General features: G+C 40.9%; 1 non-coding gene across 1 annotated transcript; it reads right to left on the bottom strand.

Annotated features, from left to right (window-relative positions):
• Positions 1 to 3,511: 3,511 nt before the first annotated feature.
• LOC112087657 lies at positions 3,512 to 3,618 on the bottom strand. Its single transcript, XR_002900203.1, has one exon. It is a non-coding gene; the product is annotated as a small nucleolar RNA R71 (small nucleolar RNA).
• Positions 3,619 to 7,387: the final 3,769 nt, after the last annotated feature.

Raw genomic sequence — 7,387 nt, 5'->3', positions numbered from 1 at the left:
TAGATAGGTTAGTGTTTACAATTTATTAGGTTTATAGGGTTTTCAATTTCTTATGATTTAGTATAAATATCAGCCACTTTTCTCTAATTCTCTCATAACTTTCAAAATTATCTAACTTATTCCTTCTTCTTCGTTCTAACTAAAAACTCATGGAGTCATTAGGTAAACATATACTAACGTTTTTCGAAACAAGTATTAAATAAAAAATAACTTAAATCATATCGGTCTAAATTATTATAGTTTAATACTAATTCACTTTATTGTCAATACCGTTTTTCAAATTTTATAAAACCGATATTTAGTCAAATCTAACAAAAAAGTAAAAATCAATCAATGGAATGTCTAATGAAATGATGGTATTTGTGATGTCTAAAATACATAAATCAGTGATCAAAATCGAATAAGTTCGTACGGTATATAAAAAAACTATGTCTAAAATACATAAAACAATGATCAAAAGATCTCAAAACTATTTAAACTAAATTATTTAGATACTAATATATTTTATTTAGTCTCTTTTATATCATGATCATATTTTCAAACATTAAAATGAAAGAAAATTTAACAAACAAATATACTCAACAATAGAGATTAAAAAATGGAATCCAAACTACTATTAGATTTCCAAACAACCAAATGAAAAATTATATCAGTCCGCGCAAGGCACGGAAAAGTTAACTTGTTTAAAATTATTGTTCCCTGAAACTCAAATTTATATGGTTAATTATTCAAAAACATTGATATGTATTAATAAAATGTTTTGATTGGTTCAGATTTTAAAGGAGGTCTCAATCCTTAGAATGCATGAAAAAACTTATGTGTCAACAACATATGGAGAGACTTTAGTGTTTTTAATGTATTAATTTGATTTAATATATTAATTTGATTAAGAAACATGTTATAATCTACGTGATTACTATAATATTGCAACTGTATATGATAATTTGTATAATAAAAATATGAGTAAGTCCAATATCAATATTATAATAGGTTGATAGTGTACGTCACAGAAATTTGGTTTTTTCAGGTCTAAACTTTCCGAAAATGTTAAATCTAGGCTTAAACTTATGTACTAAGCCTTTACCTACCTAATATATATTAAACTTTATAATTCATCTTTTAAACTTTTTTTTCAGTTGAATTTCATTCTTAAACTTTGTATGTCGTGTATAAAACAATTTGAAGCCTAACACTATTAATTACTCTGTGAAGTCTGGTTTATGTGTCGTCCACGTCGGAAACGATGTCGTTTTGGGATTCTTTGGTTTCAGAAAAAGAAAAACGAAAACGACGTCATCTGATTTAGGGAACATTGATTTTTTTTTTTAAAGTAAAATTTAACTTGAAAATTTAACTTGAAAATAACTCAAGTCGTGATCAAACATTCGTCTTCTTGATATATCATGGTTTTTATGGTTTTTAACCATGGTATATGTCTTATTTATAGAGTATTTTTAGTGTCTTTCGAGTCTTTTGGAGTCTTTTCAGGTCATAGGTATGTTTGGAGCTTAACTGGAGACTTTGGAGCACTTTGGAGCACTTTGGAGCTTAATCAGGATCAAATTCGTCAAGTATGGATTTTGTGCTTTGGTGACGCTCGACACTATGGAGAGTGACGTGCGACACTTGTCAGAGAAATAAGGAAAATGCGATTTTGTTTCCTATTTGAAGAAGGAGTTGGGCCCAAATGTTTTCAAGGAAGCCCAAAACGTGTCTTAGAGATATATACAGGATTTTTATTCTCTTTTTACGTACATCTTAGATTTTTGAGAGAGAGATACTCTGAGCTTTTCGGCTTTTGCGATTTTTTGAGCTTGGGGAGACAAGTCTGTACTCTGTTCGTTTAGAGAGAAGATTTCGAACCCCTTTATCTATTTCGATTTATTCTATTGCTTCCTATTCATCATGTTTGTTGTTTCAATAACCATGTCTGAGTAGATCACTTTTAGGTTTAGGGTTAATTAGGGTTTTCTTTAAATGTTTGATTAACTTGCTAGTTAGGGTTCATATCTATTTGTTCTTCACCTTAGGTTGTTCTTAAAGCTAATTCTGGACCGATCACCTAGAACTTAGATCTTAGGTTGCTTAATTGACACGGAAGTGTAATTGAATAACTGGAAAGAACCTGAGTTGAGCAAAGTAACTATTCGCAAAGGAATTTGGTTTAGGAGCTTTGTGAACATATCGAACTTGTGCATTAAGGCTGGTTTAAATCTGTAGGATTTACAAAGGAATTTGGAATTCTAGGATTTTAACTTAGATAATTCTCACAACGGAAGTTGGTTAATTATAGTTCTGTGTTTCGAGTTCAAGAACCGTGCTTAATAACTGAACCCTGACTTGTTAAGTTGATTTGCATTCATTGATCTCCTGAAAATCACCCTAGACCTATCCTTTATCACATCGAATTTACAACCGTCTTCGTCACTGCTTTACTTATTTCTTTTGCATTGTTATTTGTTCTGCATATTTCGACTTAGCGTAACTCTATCTACATAAGGTTTATTGAGTGATTTCTTGTCTCTGTGGTTCGACCCCTAGATACTACAACTGCACATCTGTGCTCTTGCAGAGTAGCTTAGGGATTTAACTTTGAGCATATCAAGTTTTGGCGCCGTTGCCGGGGACTTGATTTCGCCATTGAACCTAGTTTTTGAGTTTCGACTAAGTTTTTCGACTTAGTGTCGAGCGATACCACTTGTGGTGTCGCGCGACACCTTCTTTTCTTTAACCTAGTTTACTTATTTTCGTTTTCTCTCTTTGTTTTTGGTGTTTCAAGTTTATGCATACTCGTGGAACCAGGAGCAACAAGGACATCCCGCTAGTGAATTTGAGCAACAAACAGCTAGCTGAGTTAGAGCGAACGAAGCGGAAAGCAAGAGATCTGGCAATGATGGAAAACGCCAATGGACTTGTTCGTGATGATGATGGAACCTGGAGAGACCGAGAGGGTCATCTGTGCAATGCGAGAGGCCAAAGGATTGATGGAGATGGTAACATCATTCCACCAGCTCCTTTACCAGTGGATGTTGTTGACCAGAATCCACCACCTGCACCGCGTGGGAATGCTGCGATCGTTCCACAACAGAGGAACGCTCCAGAGGATCGGAATGCGAGGGAACCTGCACCTGCAGTTGGACGTGGACGAACACTTGGAGACTACAACAGGCCTGAGCAGTTCTATGCAAATCGTTCTGCGATTCGCGCTCCTGCGTTTCAAAGAAACGATTTTGAGCTGAAGCCTGTGTACTACACTCTTGTGGGTCAGCACCCATTCCATGGCCACTCTCATGAACACCCTATGGATCACATCGAGAGGTTTGAGGATTTGGTCACCAGCATCAAATACAATGGAGTGTCCAATGATTTCCTCCTCTGCAAGCTGTTTCCTTACTCTCTTGCTGGAGAAGCAGCTAACTGGTTGAAGCAGTTGGAGCCAGGATCACTCACCACTTGGGAAGAGACCAGGAACGCCTTCCTGCACAACTTCTTCGACGATGCTAGGTCTGAGGAGTTGAGGACTAAGATCTCGACTTTCTCTCAGGACCCTACTGAAGCGTTCAAGGCTTTTTGGGTGTGATTCAAATCGTACCAGCGAGACTGCCCTCACCATGGCTTCAGCGATGTGCAGTTGCTGGGTATCTTTTTCAGAGGTATCGACTGGAGGTATCAGATGGCTCTTGATGCAGCAAGCAATGGTAACTTCAACACCAGATACCCAGAAGAAGCTGTTGAGCTCATCGAAAACTTGGCATCCAGCAACAGCACCAAGAATGCTGATCTTGAGCGAAAGAAGCAAGCTGGGAACATGGATAGATCGCAGATCGCTGAAGTGAAGGCTAAACTTGACTCTGTGCACAGCCTTTTAGTGGGTAAGAAATCGGTCGATTCGCACAGGAGGTGGAGAGTTTCGAACCTGAGGATGCAGCTGAGGAAGAGGATGTCAACTTTGTCAGTGGATCAGGATTTCAGGGTCAGAGGTTTGGTAATCAGCAAGGTAACAGAAGCTACAGTGGAAATTACAGTGGAAACAATCAGAGGAATACCTTCAACAGTAATCAGAACTTATCTGGTTACACGCCTAAGCCTCAGTACCAGAAACCTTTCTCCAACAACAGTTTTTCCAGAAACTACAGCACTCCTTCATCTCAACCTCAAAATCCTGACAATGAGATGAAGTCTATGCTGGAACAGATTCTGGAAGGTCAGCAGAAGCTCACCGTGGACTTTAATGGGAAGATGGATGCTCTCTACCTCGATCTGAATGGAAAAATCGAAGCTCTGAACACCCATGTCAAGCAGCTCGATACACAGGTAGCCCAAACTGCAGGTTCTGTTAAAAAGCAAGAGGGTTTTCTTCCTGGGAAGACTGACACCAATCCAAGGCATCACTGCAGTGCTATCACGTTGAGGAGTGGTAAAAATCTGAGTTCTGAGCCCAAGAAGACGCCTCCTGCACCTGAAGTCGTGGACTTAGAAGGTTCTGACGCAGTTCCTGAGATTGCAGAGCCGGTGACGAGCGACACCACCACTAGTGTCGCGCGTCACCAATTGCAGAGCGAAGCTGTTGATGCTCCGAATCCGAAATCTGCAGAGGAAAAAGTCTACAAACCTAAAGTTCCTTACCCAAGGAGCCCTAGGAAGTCCAAGCAAGAGCTTGATGATGCACGATGCAAAGCTCTGATGGAAAAGCTTGTGATTGAGATACCTTTGGTTGATGCTGTAAAAATCACTCCTGTTATCAGACGTTATGTGAAGCGAATGGTAACCAATAATCTCAGCCATGAACAAGGGGTGATGATGATATCTGAGCAAGTCAGTGCAGTGATTCAGAACCGAATTCCAGAGAAGTTATCTGATCCAGGAAGCTTTGTCTTGGATTGCTCTATCTTCACAGAGAGATTCAAGAGATCGATGCATTGCAGAGTCAGAGGTTCCAGAAGTGCTGTTTCATTGTCATGGATCCGAATATGCTGGACACTTTGCAACATTCAAAACAGTGTCTAAGGTTCTTCAGGCAGGCTTCTGGTGGCCTACCATGTTTCGCGACGCACATGCATTCATCTCGCAGTGCGATGTTTGTCAGAGGAGAGGCAAGATCAGCAAACGACATGAGATGCCACAGAATTTCATCCTTGAGGTTGAGGTATTCGACTGCTGGGGTATCGATTTCTTGGGTCCTTTTCCCTCTTCTTATGGGAACAAGTACACCCTGGTTGCTGTTGATTATGTTTCAAAGTGGGTCGAAGCCATTGCCAGTCCCACCAACGATTCTTCAGTGGTCCTTAAGATGTTCAAGACCATCATCTTTCCTCGATTTGGAGTGCCTCGAATTGTTATAAGTGATGGTGGTTCTCACTTTATTAACAAGATTTTCGAAAAACTCCTAAGGAAGCATGGAGTTCATCATCGAGTTGCCACTCCTTATCACCCTCAGACGAGTGGACAGGTCGAAGTCTCGAATCGTCAGATCAAAGAGATTCTGGAGAAGACAGTGGGTAAAACTCGAAAGGATTGGGCTGCGAAGTTGGACGATGCACTCTGGGCATACAGGACAGCGTTCAAAACACCTCTAGGCACCACGCCTTTCCACCTGCTCTATGGAAAACCCTGTCACCTTCCAGTGGAGATCGAACACAAGGCGGCCTGGGCGATAAAGCTAATGAATTTTGACATCAAGTCTGCTGCAGAGAAGAGACTGATACAGCTGAATGAGTTGGACGAAATCAGATACCACGCCTATGAGAATTCGAAGCTGTACAAAGAGAGGACCAAGGCGTATCATGATTCCAAAATCCTCTCCAGGCAATTCGAACCGAATGATCAGGTACTTCTGTATAACTCTCGTTTGCAATTGTTTCCTGGTAAACTTCGTTCTCGATGGTCAGGTCCTTTCATAGTCAAAGAGGTTCGCCCCTATGGTGCTATGGTCCTCCTCACACCAGATGGTAGCAGAGAGTTCACAGTCAATGGACAAAGGGTGAAGCACTACTGGGCCAAAGCTGAGATTCCGGATGGACATATCGTGCCTCTGGATGGTGCACCTCCCGCTTGAATCGCCATCAAGTCAAGCTAATGACTTAAAACAAGCGCTTGGTGGAAGGCAATCCACTGGTGAGTCTGTAAATAAGTCTTTTGTTTCAGTGATTTTTGTTTTTCTTTTCGTGTTTTAGGTGAAGCAGAGGCTGGTGTCGAGCGACACTACCTTCGGTGTCGCTTGTCACTTGTTTCATTATCTATAAAAAAAAAAAAAAAAAAAAAAAAAATTAGGACCTCGCTTAACCGGAATTCCAGAACCGGAGGGGAATCGGAAGCGGATCGGGAACGAGGAATATACCATTCGCACTTTGCAAGCGTCGCGCGTCACCATCCTTGGTATCGCCCGTCACTCACAAACAGGTAAGTTCTCTCTTTCCCACGTTTATTTAAAACCCTCACACCTTTTTCCTCCCTTCCTCCTCACCGCACTCGACACTTTCGCCATAACCACCCTCACCAACACCGAATTACTCAAATCTTCACCGATTTGAGTGATTCCACAGCCTAACCTCATCCGATTTTCGCCCTCTATCTGTTTCTCTCATCGATTTGCCATTCCAACAAGGTACACACTTCGAATCTCCACTTTTTCGATTTCGGTGCCTCAGGTTTGTTTGTCGACATTGCTCTTTTTGGGTTGATGCTTTGCTTGATTTCACCTATGGCGATCCATTTAGGGCAGATTTCGACCACCCCCATGAGTTTTCAGAGCATCTGGAGTGCCATCGCTACTCTCTCTCGCTGCGGATGTGTTCGCCCTACTCGCCCGCGATCTCGCTCACCCACGCCCTCTGATGATGCTACTACTAGCGATGAGGACTAGTTCCTTTGTCATTCTGGTTCTGTTTTCTTGTCTTGTGTTTTTCTTCTCTTTTATTTTCGTTTGTTTGAGTCTGTTGTGTCAGCTACACCTGTTGTGAGACTTTGTTGGATTTATGCATCTATGGGTTGTATTGTTACTACTAACTTTTCTCTGAGTGATCTGACAGTGCTAACATAGATGATCGCGACGATTGCTCTCTGCACTATGGTGTCGAGCGACACCATCTTTGGTATCGCGCGTCACCACCCTTGCACTTTCGACCTAAGCTTGTTTTCATCTGAATCTGAGCTGTGTGTTGGTCGACCTAACTGAGTAGTAAGATATTCTAACCCGTTGCATTCATCTTTCTGACTTTCTCTTTTGTCACCAACTCTGGATTTGATTACACTGGGGACAGTGTTATTCAAGTCTGGGGGAGGTAGTTGCTGACATTGTGTTTGTTTTTCTTAAGAGTCAGTTGTGTCAAAACGTTTTTGAGTCAAAACTTGTTGGAGATCATGATGCTTTTCCTGGAATTATTGTGCT

This window comes from Eutrema salsugineum, unplaced genomic scaffold (assembly GCF_000478725.1).
Source record: "Eutrema salsugineum unplaced genomic scaffold, Eutsalg1_0 scaffold_17, whole genome shotgun sequence".
NCBI lineage: Eukaryota > Viridiplantae > Streptophyta > Magnoliopsida > Brassicales > Brassicaceae > Eutrema > Eutrema salsugineum.
Note: the sequence above shows the minus strand (reverse complement) of the source record. Positions and strands in the feature narration are given on the sequence as shown.